General features: G+C 43.3%; 1 protein-coding gene and 1 long non-coding RNA gene across 4 annotated transcripts in view; both read right to left on the minus strand.

Annotated features, from left to right (window-relative positions):
• CLEC12A (C-type lectin domain family 12 member A) overlaps nucleotides 1–1,190 on the minus strand; it is a 32,152-nt gene extending 30,962 nt beyond the window's left edge. For 2 of the 3 annotated variants that reach the window (XM_077953564.1, XM_028829242.2), the window contains exon 1: nucleotides 363–1,028. The gene's annotated coding sequence lies outside the window, so the exon portion shown is untranslated. Of the gene's footprint in view, nucleotides 1–362; nucleotides 1,029–1,059 lie in introns of those variants that run through there. The other variant, XM_077953562.1, reaches the window with a different exon arrangement.
• A 3,928-nt stretch (nucleotides 1,191–5,118) lies between these two features.
• On the minus strand, nucleotides 5,119–9,562 carry LOC144332676 (uncharacterized). The gene is made up of 2 exons (XR_013400643.1): nucleotides 9,059–9,562; nucleotides 5,119–5,652 (listed from the first exon to the last, which is right to left on the minus strand). It is a non-coding gene; the product is annotated as an uncharacterized LOC144332676 (long non-coding RNA).
• Between the last annotated feature and the right edge of the window lie 8,714 nt (nucleotides 9,563–18,276).

An 18,276-nucleotide genomic window follows, 5' to 3' on the forward strand; every position in this document is an offset into this window, starting at 1 on the left:
TTTTGCCTTCTCAGTTGTTTTATGTTTTATCCAAATTTTATGATTATCTTTTTGTAGGTTTCTTTCATCTGATACAAGCTGCAGTGCTATGACTAGAATTGGCTTTATTCTGGGTTTGTTCTCCAACAAACTAAAATTGGGAGGTTATTCAGTGAAGAAGGAATGTAGCTATGTGCAGGCAGAAATGTAGCTGTGTTGGGGAGGTAAACCAAAAATGAAATTCTAAGGCCTCCCAGCCATCTGAATGGACTTCCTCTTCAACTAGGGCTCTTTGAAAATTTAACCTGAGAGGCGGGTTCAGGCCATGACAGGAAGTGGGTGTCGAACATGCTTCATTATAGCTCTCAGGTATCAATACTTACAGTCTATTCTCTCTCAAGTCTGCTATCTGGAGACTTCGTTTGCATGATAAAACCTTGACTTCTACAAGCTCTTATCACAACCCAGACATTTCCTTTCTATTGATTCCAGGTCTTTAGATAAACTCAACCAATTGCCAATCAGTAAATGTTTATAGTTGATTGAAGTCTCATGTCTCCCTCAAATGTTCGAAACCAGTGTGTAACTGAACCACCTTGGGCGCATGTTCGCAGGGCCTCCTGAGGGCTGTGTCACAGGCATAGTCTCTCATATTTGGCTCAGAATAAATCTCTTCAAATATTTTACAAAGTTTGACACTACGTGGACGGGGAAAATCGAAATCAGGCAGAGGTAAGGAAAAAAATCATGCTGACTGAAGGATCTATAGTCTCATTTTCTGGGTATGGTGCTCTGATGAGTTTCAGTTCCTTGCCTGAAAGTCGATTTCCTGAGCAAGAAACTCAGGAAAGCAAATAAGTTTTGTTTGTTTTTGTTTTTGTTTTTTGTTTTTTTGTTTTTTTGTTTTTGAGACGGAGTCTCGCTCTCTCGGCCAGGCTGGAGTGCACTGACATGATCTCGGCTCACTGCAAGCTCCGCCTCCCGGGTTCACGCCATTCTCCTGCCTCTGCCTCCGGAGTAGCTGGGACTACCAGACAGGGTCCATTTCTGTTACAAAAAAAAAAAAAAAAAAAAACCCACCTGTAAATATTAGCTCTAGGAGTTCTATGAGTTCTATGAGACAACAGGGCCGGTTTCAGTCTCTCTTTTCTATTTATCACTTCCTCAATCATGGAGAATCTGGTCGCTGATCCTTCCGGCTGCTTCATGCTGAGGAGGGGTGAGGTGCAATAATGATAAGGAATGGAAATGTGGCACTATAATCAGAAGTACTCATGAGTACCGGGTCAGCATCTGGCTTGTTGGAGCACTATGATCGGGGTACGTTTATTTTAGTTTTAGAACCACATTTGAGGCCACATTGAACTAGGATGATAAATAATATAGATAAACCAATTTTAAAATACCAGAGAATTTGGAGTGGATCCCATGGGGAATCCAAGAGAACAATCCTAAGTCTACCAAAAAGTGTTCCTGATTCATTATATCTTACATGTGAAAAGCTGTGGTTTTACAGAGAATAATAACAACCTGAAAAGTGCCTGTTCCTTTTACAGTTTCTTATCTAGGATCTTTGGTTGGGCTTTGAATTATTAACTTAAAGCCATGTGTAGGTTCACAAGAGCATGACTGTTTCCCCTAGAGAGATCCCAGAGTGACTGGTTTTACTGAGTATGTTGAATTCATGGTTTAACACTGGCTAACTTGGTAGACAAGTGGGTGGTCAGCAGCACCTCAAAAAGACCGACCTATTGTGGTTGCAGCTAGTCTTCAGTCTGGTGTGATTTCCAGGTCTTCGGTATGATTTGATTCCCTGGTTTCAAACAGAGAAGAGGCACATTCATACAGAAATGAAGCCTGTTGGAGAGACTAGTTAATATATTCCCTGATTGTTTCATGTATGACCTAGCTTCTGTTTCAGGGGAGGAAAAAATCCTCAAGCCTCAGAGAGTCCAGGAAAATGGTCTCCAAGTCAACATTTTGAAAGGGGCTAAGAGCTAAGCCATTTCTGGGAGCTGCCAGCACCCTCAGCAGGGCAAAGGGCAAGACCTTTTCCCAGGTAAGATTTATCTCTTGGAAACTGAGGTTCCCTTGGAATATGCCAGAGGGAGCATTGATTGCCAAACTTTATTTTGTTCCATATCATTTCCAGGATGGTGTGACTACCTGTCCCATGTCCATCCTGTTCCTCAGTGGAACCCCTGTAGCCGAGGGACTTAGAGTTAAAAAAGACTTATAGTCAATTAAACATTCTAGGCCAGATAAGAATCGAGGTGCCAGGGACTCATTAACCATTAAAACTCTAAGCAATGAAAGAGCCAAAAACCAAAAAGTAAGATTAATGTTTCTTTCTTCTTTTTCTTTTTTTTTTTTTTTTTGAGACACAGTTTCATTCTTCTCGCCCAGGCTGGAGTTCTGTGGCACAATCTCTGTTCACTGCAGCCTCTGCCTCCCTGGTTCAAGAGATTCTCCTGCCTCAGCCTCCAGAGTAGCTGGGGTTACAGGCACCCACCACCACGCCCGGCTAATTTTTTGTATTTTTAGTAGAGATGGGGTTTCATCACGTTGGCCAGGCTGGTCTCAAACTCCTGACCTCAGATGATCCACCTGCCTAAATTATATGTCTAAATTATAAATTATATGTCTGTGTGTACATGCATTCATCTAAAAACATGAGTGTTTCGCTTATTTTAATCTATAACTGAGATCTGAGTTCTGAAGACCTTCCTCTGGAGGCTCAGTAAATTTACTTCATCTAAATGGGTCCAGGTGCTGGGGTGATTGCCCTGTCTTGTCTCCTGCTAGATCATGGAGGTTTGGGAAGTTCCTTGAGACCTCCAATAAACTTGTTTGTGGAGGCCTGGGATGTTTCTTCAGACCCCTAGTAAAACTTGTTTAATCCTAAACTGGTCCTGTTAAGAATCCCTTCATTATCTTGTCATGGTCCCGGGAAAGTCCTAGGCAAAACTCTTGGTGGGCTTTTGTTACAATCCACCTTTTGGATGAGGGCACGGGCTCTTTTAGCTTTTAACTTTTAACTTAACTACTCAGTCAGTCCTGAAACAGTTGTTATGGAGGCCCGCATGAGTGAGACCCGGCCTGCCACATCATTATAAAGCCAGTCCCCCATGGCTTATATTTGAAGCTTATCTGTTGCTTCATCTGGAGTGCTCCACTTGGCATTTATAGGTGGAGTGGGACAATTCTTCTGAGTAAATAGGTCTCACAGTGTTTTATCCAGTCCATAAAGTAGGCTGTTTTTTGGGGGGAATAGCCTCCTATGTGTCTGTATTACATATACCCATCTGCAATTCTTCCGTTGTGAGCTGTGGGTTCTGTGTCAACTGGCTCTTCCACTCTGCAGCATTTAAAACCAAAGACGTTGCGCCTACATTAATTACTCTCACAATTTATTTTAGTAAAGATTCCTCAGGAAGCTAATGATACTGTTGGAACCGAACTGTCGATTCCTTCCTGGGCAGGGGTCGCCGCGAAGGATCACCGACACGAGATTCACAGCAGAGAGTTATTTATTACTAGCGCGCTAGGGTCCTAAGCTCTAAGTTGGCCCTGGGACCCCGACTGCTTGTTACAGGCTGTTTATATAGGCAAACACAAGTTCAAACACAGCTTAGGGCGCGAAATTCAAACAAAGCTTTAGGCGCGTGGTAATTGGGTCTGTCTATGGCCTGAGCAAGGTGTCTTGTTCTAATTGGTTAGAGCAGGACCTTATGAGGTTTTTTCCTGGAGTTGTTGATTCCGGGAACTTCGAGGCAGGGTGGGACCCCCGGAATTGGCAGGGTGGGACCCCATGAGGTTGTTTCCCGGAATTGGCAGGGTGGGACCCTATCAGGGTGGGACCCTATTGAGGCAGGGTGGGACCCTATCCAGAGCCACCTGGTGTTAATTTTTTTAAGTTCTTTTTTTATGAGGCCTAGTTTCTAAGTTTTATGCGGCCTAGTTTCATTCCCTCCTCTTTTTGTGTCAGAGGCTCAATCTTGAGCTTTTTCTTCAGTCCTGAGGGTCTGGTATTGTTGGGTCAGAACCATAGCATGTACTATGTTTATTCTATTTTTAATAAGGGTGAGTAAGCGGTTGAGTATGCATGGCCTGAAAGTCAGGATGAGCATGAGCAGGATGAGGGGTCCTAAGATGGTGGAGATTAGGGTGCTAAGCCAAGGGGATTGGTTGTACTAATTTTTAAACTAACTTTGTTGAGATTTTCTCTCTTTTTTTTTTTGTCTAATCTTTTTCTTAGTTTTGCCATAGAATCTTTAACTATTCTTGAATGATCTGCCTAAAAACAACATTGCTCTTTTAGGGCTGCACAGAGCCCGCCCTCTTTCAGAAAGACAATTTCTAGTCCTCGTCGGTTTTGTAATACAACTTCAGACAGAGAAGTCAAGGACTCTTCAAGTTTTGTGATAGATTGTTCTATGGCTCTAAGGTCTTTATCTATGGCTACTTTAAGTTGTTGCAGATGATGGTTACCATGCACTAGGGCTGCTGTCCTGGTCTCAACTCCAGCCGCTACCTTAATTCCTAACATGTCGGCGAGGGTGAGGGAGATTAAGGGTGGGGAAGTGCTTTGAGGAGCTTTTAGTTGGGGCTTCTCCGATATGGAAACCGGGGGCTTCCTAGCTTCTAATAAAACCTGGTTTGGCCTTACTGCAACAGGGGCAGTGTCTGGATTGACTAATAGTCTGATTTGGAGGGGAATTTTAGGCGGGTTGTGCTGGTATAAATAGAGACCCTATATTAACCTTGTTGTTATTTATCTGTTCTCAGATTTTGCCGCATCTTCAAACTTGATGCGAACCAGGTTGCAATTTTCCGAATATCGGGTTGTGGTACAGGGCTGGACAAAGGACATGGTTATATACTAAGGTTTTGTGGCCTATTTCTACTCTCTATTATTAGTAGTCACACAGGACCAGCTTTTGCAATACAAGTGAGTCAGATCTCTACAAGTTTTTTTCATTTGTCCTGTCCTGAATCCGAGACAGGCATAAAACCCGTTCCGGCTGATGGACACCTTTCTAGCCTGTCCTTTCTATTCTTGTCTATCCTGAGGAGTTCCTAATAGGACTCCTGTGGGACCAGTAAACCGGGGGCCTGTGTCTTTTATCTTTTCTGCTATATATATATATTTTTTTAGGTTGAAATAGAGGTCTGGAAACCAAGTCTTTATAGGAGCATTCTCGGAGGTCTTATTTAAGACCTCTTGATTATTAAAATTAATTATCTGTCAGGTCAGGCTAAATGGCCGGTGGGGGTTAGCGTCAAAAACTACACTAGAGACGGCGCAGGGAAGAAGGGCAAACAATAAGCAAGGAGTTAGATACGAGAGAGTCTTATCTTGAGCGGGTCCACGGAGCGTCGGAGTTTCCATGTCTCAAGTGGTGTTGGTCCGGACGTCTCTGGAGCAGCCTTGGCGTGGGATGCGTGGATCTAAGTGGAGATTCCGTCAACCTTTATGGCTGTGGGCGTGGTCAGGAGAACAATGTAGGGTCCTTTCCACCGAGGCTTTAGTCCTTGAGTACGGTGCCGTCTAACGTAGACAGAGTCTCCTACCTGGAAGGGGTGACTGGTCTGTGGATGTCCTGGTTGGTACAGTTCTGCCAAGGGGGCCCAGATTTGGGCCTGTACTGCTTGGAGTCCTTTTAGCCGAGCCTGTAGGTCAGTTTTAGGATCGGAGGGGGAGAAGGAGTTAAGCAAGGTTGACAAAGAGGGAGGTCCTCCGTAGAGGATTTCATATGGAGTGAGCCTAAAACGGTTAGGTGTATTTTGGGCCTTTAACAGAGCTAAGGATAGGAGGCGTCTCCAATCTTTTAAACCAGTCTCTAAGGTCAATTTAGTAAGGGTCTCTTTTATTGTTCTATTCATTCTTTTTACCTGTCCTGAGCTCTGGGGTCTATAGGCACAATGTAATTTCCAATTAATCCCCAATATCCTGGCGAGCCCCTGACTTACCTGAGAAACGAAGGCCGGCCCGTTATCTGACCTAATTACCTTGGGAAGTCCGAATCTAGGAAAGATTTCTTCTAAAATTTTCTTGGCTACTATGTGTGCCGTTTCTTGCCGGGTGGGGTAGGCTTTTACCTATCCTGAAAAGGTATCTACAAACACCAGTAAGTGCTAATATCCAGCATAGTGAGGTTTTACTTCAGTGAAGTCTATTTCCTAATAGACTCCTGGGCGGTTACCACGAGTTTGTTTCCTTTCTGGCACTCGGGTAGCCCCAGCGTTTACCTGCTGACAGACCTTACAGGCAGATGTCACTTGTTCTACGAGGGTACTTGCCTTTGGGATTAGAAAGTCAGTTTTTTCAATCAGTAATTTTAGCTTTCGATTACTCAAGTGTGTCCAGGCATGCATCTGCTGGATCATTGCCAGGGCCTCCTTTTGGGGAAGGACTATTTTTCCTCCTTTTTCCTAGTTTTTAGTGTCTTTGTTCTTTATAGCCCCTATGGCTTTTGCTTTTTCCTGGTCTTCTGGGGTATAAGTATGTTCAATAGTTATGTGGCTGGTTTCGTCCTACTGCGACTGGATCCTGTCTTTTCTGATGCCCGGGGCAGTGAATTATAGCCACTTCTTGAGGAAGAAAAAGGGCTTTTAATAAGGCAATTATTTCAACTTTGTTCTTGATTTCCTTTCCTTCTAAGGTTAGGAGACCTCTTCTTTCATAGATACTTCCATGAGTATGAGCCGTTGCAAAGGCATACCGGCTATCAGTATAAATGTTAGCTTTCTTTCCTTTGGACAGCTCTAGGGCCTTGGTTAGTGCTATTAACTTAGCCTTCTGTGCAGACGTGCCAGGAGGTAGTGATTGTGCCTAAATGGTGTTGTGGCCATCTACTACCACCGCTCCCGCCCTCCGGGTACCTGAGTCAAGGTAACTGCTGCCGTCTGTGTACTAGGTGTGATCCGCGTCTGGGAGTTCTTGGTCTTTAAGGTCTTCCCGTGTTCCATGGGTCTCAGCCAGTACTTGCCGACAATCGTGTGGGCTTGGTTGGTCTTCTGGTACCGGCAGCAGCGTAGCAGGGTTTAGGGTGACCGGAGGGCCAAACTGGACGCGGTCCGTGTCCAGTAGGAGGGCCTGGTAGTGGGTTAGGCGTGCGTTGGTTATCTACCGGTCCGGGGGCTGCCGCACTATGGCCTCTAGAGCATGTGGGGTAATAACAGTTAGTGGCTGCCCAAGGGTTAACTTAGCAGAGTCCTTGACCAGCATAGCGGTGGCTGCCATGATGCGAAGACACGGGGGCCAGCCGGCCGCCTCCTCTTCTGTCCCTCTCTCCCTGGTCCTTTCTCTCTCACAACTGCCGCCAGGATTTTTGTTAAATGCTTATCCTTCACTCGGTTCTTACGATCCTCTCGCTCTATCTGTTCCTTCGCTAACCTGGCTTCCCTTTCCTCAGGGGTTTCTCTCTTATTATACACTTTTTCTGCCTCCTTAACCAATTCCTGTAATCCATAGGTTTGGATTCCATCTAGTCTTTGGAGTTTTCCTTTGATATTTAATGCAGCTTGGTCTATGAATGCCATAGCTACGGTAGCCTTATGTTCTAGGGCCTCTGGGTCTAATGGGGTATATATTTGGAACCCTTCCAGAAGCCTTTCCATGAAGGCTGCCGGGCTTTCATCCCTTTCCTGAGTTATGGTCCTTACCTTGGCCAAATTTGTGGGGCGCTTTCCTGCCCCTTTGAGACCCACCAACAGAGCCTGGCGATAGATTTGGAGACTCTCCCTACCTGGTGCCGTTTCATAGTCCCAGTCTGGGCGGGTGAGGGGAACTCCCTCGTCTATTTTATTGGGAAGTTGGGTTGGGAGGCCTCCTGGTCCTGGCACATTTTTCCGGGCCTCCAGGAGGACTTGCTGCCTTTCTTCAGTGGTTAGGAGGACCTGCAAGAGTTGCTGGCAATCATCCTAAGTGGGCTGGTGAGTGAGGAGAATGGATTTTATTAACGAGGTTAGGGCCTGGGGGTCTTGGGAAAAGGAAGGGTTATGGGTTTTCCAGTTGTACAGGTCAGAGGCAGAGAAGGGCCAGTACTGGATCGTGCGATTGACAGTACGGAGGGGAAAAAGGGAGGATTGCTAAGTGGAAGGGCCTTCTGGGTCCTCAGTCCGCCGCAAGTGGAGACGAGGAGGTGTCGGCGGCGGCGTCCGAGGGGTGAGTTTGGGCAGGGCTGGAGAAGGAGACGGGGTGGAGGGAGGGGCCGAGGGAGAAGTTGGAGAAAGGGTAGGGGCCGAGGCGGTAGAGGAAAGAGCTGGGGACGAGACAGGGGGCAAGGGTGAAGCGTAAGGTGGAGGTCCCAGAAGGGGGTTTTGAGGTGGAGGAGGCAGGGGATCAAGAAGGAGGAGGTCCCTCTGGGGTTCATCTGGGAGGACTGGCTTATGCGGGTCCGGATTCCGATTCTTTGGGGCTTCTAAGGCAAGGAGGGTAGATTGGGATGGGGAAGGGGAATGGAGGAAGGGTTTCACCCAAGAGGGAGGGTTTCGGACCAGATCCTCCCAAGTAATTATGTAGGCCACTTGGTCTGGGTGTCCGTGTGGCCCAGGATCCATCACTGTTGCTTTAACCTGTAAGATAATTGGGAGGTCAAATGTTCCGTCCCGGGGCCACCTAACATGGAGGGTAGGCCACTCGGACAAGCAGAATTTTCGCCATCGTCCCTTACGGACTTCTATGGAGAGGTTGTGGGCTCGAGCCCGAACGTCAGGGAAGTGAGTCAGGGTCAGAGACAAAGGAGTCGTCAACGTCTGTCTTATTTCATCCACGTATAACAAGGACAAAACGAAAGTAACAAAAACAAAGACCAGACAAGTAAGGAGAAGCCGTGCGGCCAGAGAGTGGCGCCACAAGATCACAAAATATTCAGACGGTAGGGGCGGCCTGCCTACAGATTTGAGGAGGCTGGCTGAGTCGTCAGCCTTCTCCCAGACTACCGCCAGGGCGTCCCCCGGGGCGTAAGTGGGAAGGTGCCGGACACGTCTGTCCCCCTTCCCCACTTAATTCAGAAGGAGTACTCCCCAGAGTTCAGAGTTAGCCGGCAAGACAGACAGAACAAAACGAAAGTACCTGGTAGGTCCGTTCAGTCAGCAGTCCGTGGCCCGGGCCAGATGGGTCTCCACCGGATGGGTCGGGGGTCCTCGGACGACCCCACTTCCCGGCCAACGCACCAAATGTTGGAACCGAACTGTCGATTCCTTCCTGGGCAGGGGTCGCCGCGAAGGATCACCGACACGAGATTCACAGCAGAGAGTTATTTATTACTAGCGCGCTAGGGTCCCAAGCTCTAAGTTGGCCCTGGGACCCTGACTGCTTGTTACAGGCTGTTTATATAGGCAAACACAAGTTCAAACACAGCTTAGGGCGCGAAATTCAAACAAAGCTTTAGGCGTGTGGTAATTGGGTCTGTCTATGGCCTGAGCAAGGTGTCTTGTTCTAATTGGTTAGAGCAGGACCTTATGAGGTTTTTTCCTGGAGTTGTTGATTCCGGGAACTTCGAGGCAGGGTGGGACCCCCGGAATTGGCAGGGTGGGACCCCATGAGGTTGTTTCCCGGAATTGGCAGGGTGGGACCCTATCAGGGTAGGACTCTATTGAGGCAGGGTGGGACCCTATCCAGAGCCACCTGGTGTTAATCTTTTTAAGTTCTTTTTTTATGAGGCCTAGTTTCTAAGTTTTATGCGGCCTAGTTTCAATTTGTTCTTTCATTTGTTTGTTTTCTGCTGCCTTATAGGAACTTGTGATATATTCTGGATTTTAATTCCTTATGAGATATGTGATTTGCAAACATTTTCTCCCACTTTGTAGGTTGTCATTTCACTCTGTGGATTATGCTGTTCGATGCACAGAAGTTTTAAATTTTAATGTAGTCCAATTTGCCTGTATGAGTGGTATTGGCACCACTTCCTTTTTTTGTGTCTCATAATGAGTAAACCTACACACACACACATACACACACACACAAATATTTTGGTGGCCAGGCGCGGTGGCTCATGCCTGTAATCCCATGTAATCACAGCACTTTGGGAGGCCGAGGCGGGTGGATCATGGGATCAGGAGTTCGAGACCAGCCTGGCCAACATGCTGAAACCCATCTCTACTAAAAATACAAGAAATTAGCTGGGCATAGTGGTGGCTAACTGTTATCCCAGTCACTCAGGAGGCTGAGGCAGGAGAATCGCTTGAACCCATGAGACCGAGGTTGCAGTGAGCCGAGATCATGTCACTGTACTCCAGCCCAGGCAGCAGAGTAAGAATCCGTCTCAAAAAATATATATATTTTGGCAATAAGACTGTTTTTGGTTACATAGCCCAATCCATTCTCTTCTTCTATATTTCAGGTAGAGTCCTAATTTTATCAGTGGAGAGTGAGTGTATATGAAATTGTCTATGTCTATATAATCCATATCTATATGTCTGTACCTAGTTCCAGTGCGGAGCTTCTAAAAATGTAATTTCCTGAACAGTAGGGGTGCTAGGGACATCTTGTATTATTTGGTTTTTAACACTGGTTTCTGACACAGAGTGGAGTGCCTAACACCTTTGTAGCTGCCTGAGTGATAGGAACACCTGACACACAGCGCCTAAATTCCTCAGGATGTTCTGGGCAATACGAATATCTCTGGTTCTAATGAGGAGACTCTTGGTAGGCTTTTAAATGAAGGCTGGTTGCCAGAAAGATCAAGACATGGTTAGAGGCTTAGAAATTTCAGTCCCACCCCACATTTGCCATAGATGGGCAGGGGGCTGGAAAAAGAGTGAGTAATCAATCATGCCTACATGATGAAACCTCCATAAAAATCCCAAAAATACAGTGTTACAAGAACTCCCAGGTGGACAGACACACTTATGTGCCATGAGGGTGATGCACCCCAACTTTATAGGGACAGAAGCTCCTGCACTCCGGACCCTTTCAGACCTCCCCCAACTATCTTTTTATCTGGATGTTCATGTGTGCCCTTTATTAATATAATAAACTGTAAACATTGACTGTTTCTGCAAATTCTCTGAGCCCCTGTATCAAATTAATCAAATGTGATGGGGCGTCGAGGGAACCCTCAATCTGTAGCTGGTTGGTCAGCAGTTCCAGAGGCCCAGACTTGACACTGGCATCTGAAGTGGAGGGCAGCCTTGATGGACTGAGCCCTCAATCTGTGGAATTTGATGCTAACTCCAGGTGGATACTGTCAGAATTGAATTGAATTGAATTACAGGACATACCGTTGGTGTCCCCTAGAGCAGCAGTCCCCAACCTTTTTGGCACCAGGGACTGATTTCAGGGAAGACAATTTTTCCACAGACCCTGGGGTGGGGGAAGATGGTTTCAAGATGATTCAAGTGCATTACATTTATTGTGCACTTTATTTCTAGTATTATTACATTGTAATATGTAATAAAATACTTATGCAACTCACCATAATGTAGAATCAGTGGGAATCCTGAGCTTGTTATCCAGCAACTTGATGGTCTCATCTGGGGGTGAGGGGAGACAGTGACAGATCATCAGGGATTAGATTCTTCTAAGGAGCACACAACCTAGATCCCTTGCATTCACAGTTCACAGTAGGGTTTCCACTCCTATGAGAATCTAATGCAGTGGCTGATCTGACAGGAGGTGGAGCTCAGGCAGTAATGCAAGTGATGGGAAGCAGCTGTAAATACAGATGAAGCTGTTCTCTCTTGCCTGCCACTCACCTCCTGCTACGCAACCCCATTCCTAACAGGCCATGGACCATTCCTAAAAGGCAATGGACCGGTCCTGACGCATGGCCCGGGGGTTGGGGCCCCCTGCCCTAGATAATTTATTGATTCGAGGAGATACCCCCTCCCCACACATCTGGTGTAGGAGGTGAAATACTAAGAGTGTTGTGAGAAGAAAACAATACCCCCGTCACCATATATATACTTGCTTCTATGAGGGAGAGGTTGATCTTATCTCTAATGACTTGGTTGAATTTAGTCTAAGCCAATCATACTGTTTCTATTCCTCTTGAAAGTTATCATCTTAAGAAGGAACATCTGGTCTGTCAAGGTAAATGAAAAATGAGAGAAATCTTCTGGTTGAATTCTAGGAACTATTTTCCACTCATTAAGAAGATAGAAGCAGAGACTGGCATGGTGCAACTTCATGGTAAGGATCACTAGGGACTGCCAGCAGCCCCCAGAAGCTGGAAGAGAGGTGTGAAGCAGGTTCTTCCTCAGAGCCTCTTTATTCCAGACCTCTGGCCTCCAGAACTGCAAGAGGCCGCATTTCTACCATTTATAGCTTTGAAATCTGTGCTAATTAATTACTGAAGTCACAAGAATACATTACATAAATAAGTATAAAAAATTCTTATGTATAGAATAAGGTCTATACACATGCAATATATGCTTATACATGCATATGTGTTTGCATATCTGTATCTCCAGGCTGGAGTGCAATGGCACCATCTCAGCTCACTACAACCTCCACCTCCCGGCTTCAAGCGATTCCCCTGCCTCAGTCTCCTGAGTAGCTGGGATTAAAGGCAACTGCCATCATGCCCAGCTAATTTTTATATTTTCAGTAGAGACAAGTTTTGCCGTGTTGGCCAAACTGCTTTCAAACTCCTTAACCTTAGGTGATCCACCTGCCTCAGCCTCCCAATGTGCTGGGATTACAGGCGTGAGCCATCATGCCCGGCCGTATATGTATATTTTAAAGAGAATGTCTGTGGGGAGTAGGGTGTGTGTATACACTTTACTTTGCATGGTTCTAATACGCATAAACTTCACTTTCCACAGTTTAATTAAATAACCCCTCAACAGCACAGTTTAATTCTTTAAGCATACTTATCTACATTTGTATTATATTTACTGTAAGTAATGGTATAAAGTAGAAACTTCCATGCTAGTTTTTCAGCTCATGAATCACTATATACGTAAGAGGTTTGTATTGTGATTAACGACCAATCATGTCACTTTTTTCCAAGTCTGTCAATGATTGATTGGTCACCTTGCATCTTTTATCAGTTAATACAGAATAACATGGAGAGTTATTCTGTATTATTTTGTAAATGTCACACGGATTTGTCACTGTATGACAAATTTCAGAGGAAATTTGACACAGAAAGACAAGAAGAGTCATAAATTGACACAGGAAGTCACAAATTTGACATAGGAAGACAAGAAGATAATCGAAACAGGAAATTGCTTAGTGACACAAAGTACAGCAAAAAAATAATGATGCTGGAAGGGAAAAGCAAATAGAGGAGAAATGAAGTTAGAGAAGCAATAGCTGTTGATAGGGTTATTAATACTTCACCTTTTGAAAAGTCTATAGATAATGCAACCAGAGGAATTTAGTGAAGGCACACTCATTGACAAAACTAAGGTAAGTGGTTGTGAGGAAAAGAATTAAGAGGTCCCAGAGGAAGCTATACGAGCTAGAGTGTTCACATCAAATGAACTCTCAGAATGTTTCCTAACATTTCAAGTGCAAAGAGTAGTATATTGGAAGTCTATCCAAATTTAGGAATGAAAAAGCTCGAGAAGGCGTCGAAAAGAGGCTGGCTCCGTATTGTAAGCGATACAACAAGAGCACGTGCTCAATTCACACTACTCGTTTTTTTTTTTTTAAAAGCAAAACACTTGAAACTCAATGTTTTTAATGTTTTAATTACTACATACTTTAAAAATATTAATGTTATTGTTGTTCACATTTCACTATACGTTTATGAGTAAGAGTAAGATAATTTTCAATCAGGAAGAGAAGATAAAGGAAAAAATCATAATTTTCCCTATTAATTATGCAAATAGCTTGGTGTGATTTCAGCTTGTGCAGTAGTTTTTATTATCATACACTACAGTGCAAAATGAAAACTGTCTGTATAGGAAACAAGCTTTCATTAGTTCCTATGAAAACATGTAAAAACAATGGCTTTGTTTCCCCACATTTTACTAAACACTCCACAGATACACGTAGAACACAGTGGTTAAAAATATAGAACAGAAAAAAATTATTAAAAACAAGAAAATGGGGGCAGATCCACCTCGTGGCGTGAAAGAATGTGTGCACTTTCCAGTGCAGGCAATTTATGTTATATACCTGTGTCCAATCGAAGGTTTTTAGGGAGACAATATAAAGAAGCCCGAAAGGGAGGGTGTGGGACTCCCCATTCTCTGCTCTGCGTAGCAAGCAGGTGGGAGGTGAGGTGCCTATTAGGTTGGATTCTCAGTTATCGCTGCGCCCCGGCCAATTGTGAGCTGCGGAAAGCAGGGGCTGTGGAGCCATCGCTGCCGGGGCAGAGGCACCGCTGGTGCATACCCGGCTGCTGTTTCTGCCCCTGCCTCATACAAAGGTCAGAGAAGGCACATGACACGCCCCTGGGGGCCATCTGACCGAAGTCCAGTCTGTGGGGCTGAGTGGAGGCGGCCAGGTTGCTGCGCTGTTTCTCCTACAGTCTTGCTGCTACACCACCCCTCAGAAAAACCGGGTCCTCAGTTTCCTGCGGTTTGCACTCGCCAAATATAATGAGCAATTTGCAATTCTCCCGCAGGATTATTCCAGCCTCTGTGATCACACACGGAAGGAAGAGCTTTCTTCGTGAGGGTTGGAGATGGAGGGAGAAGGGATCGAGAAGAAGGATGGGAGGGAAGTTGTGGAGCAGAAAACCAACACGCCAGGTGGATGAGGTTGTGTGATTATTCTAGCATCTTTTCTTGATCCCAGCTTGCAGCCTTTTAGCATTGGGAGGGAAGGGCAGGGTGGGGGATGGCGACCATAATATAGATCTTAAATAAAAGCAGTTTTTATTAATAAAACAAAGACTTCAATAATAATAATAATAATAATAATAATAATTGGCGATTCCAGCCTTCTCCATCATATTGGAAAAGACAATAGTTCATTAAAAATACTTGGAATTTTCTCTTAGAAAAGGCAGTATTTCATTAAAAGACCCTACGAGGAAACCGTTGGTTTTCTGTTCTGGAAGCAGGGCGGAAGAATTAGTAACACAGTTCTCCCAAATAGCACAGGAAAGTGGAGCCAAAGCACCTTCGAGGCCCCTGATGTTCAACTGCTAGGTCTTAGTTTCCTTTCTTATTTTTCTGATATATTAATTGCTGAATTGTGAACAGTAGAACACACAGAAGATAGAGAAAAGAGTAAACATGATGGGTTTTTTGTTGCTTTGCTTGTTTTTTTTTTCTCTTTGTAACATAATGACATCTGTTTCTCTTTGGAAGATAATGAAATGTGTTTCTCTTTGGGATAATAGAAAGGAAAATAATGATCATCTCAATTTTTATATGTGGAGGCATTGCTTTTCTTCTTTGGGGAATTTTAGGATTTCCCAGAAAATGTAAGTGAACAATTTCTGCTAAAATTATTAACTTAATGATTAACATTATTGTATTACCGATTCAGCTGGATACCAGTAACTAGCCTTTCCTTTCTTAATATAGAAGGATTTAGAGGTAAAAGCAGTTTCCAAGACAGTGCATCTAATTGCTCTTCAAACTTAGTCACCTGCTTCACCTTCTAGAATAATCAGTCTTTTAGTAAATATGTATCAAGCTTCAGGCACAGTGCTACGTGCGGATGATACAATGAAAACAATGGTATTTCTTGCCTGAAAGTAATTCACCTTTAACTGAATAAAGAAGCATGTAAGCAAACAACTGTAACACAAAAGAAATAATTACTAAATAGAACTATGTTCAATTAGAAGCAGGAGAGGAGGTTATAAGTTAGCTGCTTGTAGTCAAGGCTTTAATGAAGGGAGAAATATTTGTGCCAAATCTTAAAGTCAAGTAGGCATTTATCAAGGGTCATCTTAGAAAGAACATACATGTCAGCGAATCACACCAGGTGTAATCATGATGGAATTACAAAGAAGTAGGGTGAGGAATTGGCAATTGTATTACATTTCCCTAGTGCATTAACTCACTGCCATTCATTAGTAATTTATATCTTCTCCTTCATCTTCATTCTCCTCATCCTCATTCTCATGTCTATACCCTTGCTTCCAACTTGTTCTAATTTTAACAATTTGTAGGAAACTTCCAAATTCTCCCATCACCACACCTTCTTACTTACTCCATCTCTGCCCCTACACTCTGCCTAGACTCCTGGCACTGTAGATGCAGTATTCATGTTCTACAATAGATGCTATATTCTTTCACCGGGTCAGTAATATCACCCTAGTAATTCTCCACTCTCCTACATCATCCTTTTTTCATCCTCATCTGAAACATCTCCATCAGCAAATATGACATACTGGTATCTATACCAATCTTGAAGAAATAAACAACAAAAACAACAAACTTTATTAGACCCCACTTACCCTTTAGCAACCAATTTATTGTTTTTCTCCTTGGTACAGCAACCTCCTTAAAAACTTCCTTTGATGGCGTTTTAAAATAGTTTTTATCTTTCCATTTTCTGTTAAATCCACTTGGATCAAGCTTCCACTCTGCTGTTTCCACCAAACTTGTCTTTCAAGTTCATCAATAACTTCCATATTGCTAAATCCACTGGTCCATTCTCCCTCCTCACTTTACCATATAACCTGTCTGCAGCCTTTGGCACCCCCTTTTTCTAAAAAAAAAAAAAATTCATTTGACTTACATGATGCCATATTCTTGTGGTTTGCTTCCTAATCTTTTTACCAACAACCCTGATTTCCTGATTCCCCTTCACTCCAATCTATTTTACGACAAACTGTATAATTTCAGATGCGTAAGTCCCATAAGAGTAGGTATTTCTGTATGGTATGTACACTATTCATAGAGCTACAAAAATGTCTGGCATGTAGTAGGTGCTCAGTCGGTAGTTGTTGACTGCATAGATGAAAGAATGGATTAATTAGTAAATGAATGAGAAAACTGGCTTTCCAGTGACTCAAGTTTTGAATTAAGTACTTGGGTTTTATATTGGTTATTGATTTGAGTTTGACATTTTAAAATAATTTTGAACATGACACTTTCATATAACTTTGATAACTTGATTTTTTCACCTCAGTCTTACACCAGGTCTCAACTACATAGAATCATATTTTGCTAGTTGATCATTCCCGTTAGGGATCTTCCCACTCACAGGTTTGAAGATGAACCAGTTATTTATTTCAGCTGTGGGTAGGAGGTGCTCTCAGAGCTTGTTTCTTTCAGGATTATACCTTAACAAGTAACTTCCTTTATCTAGTGCAGTGACTCAAGGAGTAAAAAGTGGAGAATTAAAAGGGAAATTTTAGCATTCTTTTCTCTCCTTGTTTCTTGTTTCATAAAGGACAAGGAAACAGCGCCACCTTCTGGAGAAATGCTGTCTTTGAAAGACAATATAGCCTCAGTTAAGTCGATGATAGGAACCAACTCACTGAAGTTACGAATATAGAAAAATTTGTTTATTGACACTGCAACTTGTTCTAGAGAGCATAGCAAATTTTAGGAAAGGAATGGATGAATAAAGAAAATTCATGTAGTCTGAAAAAGAAGAAGTGAAAATGACTGGAAGATACTGAATTTCTGGAAGTTTGTTATTGAGTTTTAAAATTTTTCATAGATCTCGTTCTCCAGTGTTTATTCCTTTCATGTTCTGTTCTCAATATTCAATATTTTTGAGTTGATGTTTAAAGTTAAGTCATTCAAATTGAATATGTAAGTAAAACACATTTTATTAGTCTGAGCTATATAATAATATTTTACTCTGAAGCTCACTCTTTCTTTCTCTGATACTTTCTTTATTCTTTTTCTCTATTACCTGGTAATTTCACTTGGAATTCCAAGGCACCTTGGAAATAAGACATGCCTAGAAAATTTAACCATATGTCCACAAGGCTGGAACTGAATCAATAATAATTGCTTCTTTCAATCTGAACATGAAACAACGTGGATCAATGGCTGAGAAAACTGCAAAAGATATTATGGATCCCTGGCCAGGCTCAACTCTCAGAAGGAAATGGTTAGATTTCTCCTTTGCAATGTTAATCTCATTTAATAGCTACTAAAAGACAGGCACTCTTCTAAGGTGTGATACATTAGCAAACCAAAGAGTCAAAGATCTTTGCCCTTGTGGAGTTTACATCCCAGGGGAAGAGATAAGCAATGAAAAATTATCTTATGAAATATGTAAGTTATATATTGTGTTAGAAGCTGGAAAGTTTTACGCAAAAAAGTACAAATTAAGGGATATAATGAGTTCTCCAAGTGGGTTTACTGCAGGTAAGGTTATATCCCAATAAGATGGTGACATTTTAGCAAGGATGTGAAGCAGGTAAGGGAATATCTGGAAGTGATCTTTCCAGGAAAGGAAAATGGCTGGCCCGT

This window comes from Macaca mulatta, chromosome 11 (assembly GCF_049350105.2).
Source record: "Macaca mulatta isolate MMU2019108-1 chromosome 11, T2T-MMU8v2.0, whole genome shotgun sequence".
Classification (NCBI taxonomy): domain Eukaryota; kingdom Metazoa; phylum Chordata; class Mammalia; order Primates; family Cercopithecidae; genus Macaca; species Macaca mulatta.